This window comes from Notothenia rossii (genome assembly GCF_949606895.1).
Source record: "Notothenia rossii genome assembly, chromosome: 3".
Lineage (NCBI taxonomy): Eukaryota > Metazoa > Chordata > Actinopteri > Perciformes > Nototheniidae > Notothenia > Notothenia rossii.
In genome coordinates, this window is record NC_136901.1 from 32,647,375 (window position 1) to 32,647,583 (window position 209).

Consider the following 209-nt stretch of genomic DNA (forward strand, 5'->3'; position numbering starts at 1 on the left):
AATTTGCTTAAGATCTCAGAACCGGAAAAAGGAACAAAAGGTTTTTGCTACAAAATAGTATTGTTTGAGAGAAACTGAAGTGAAGCTGTTGACACTAACTTTGTTTTGTGGGAGATTTAATCAGCATCGTGTGCGTGTTGAAAGATTTAAAGTGTTAATGGCGAGGGTAAAAGCTCTGAGAAGAGAGACAAACGGACAAAGACGATGAA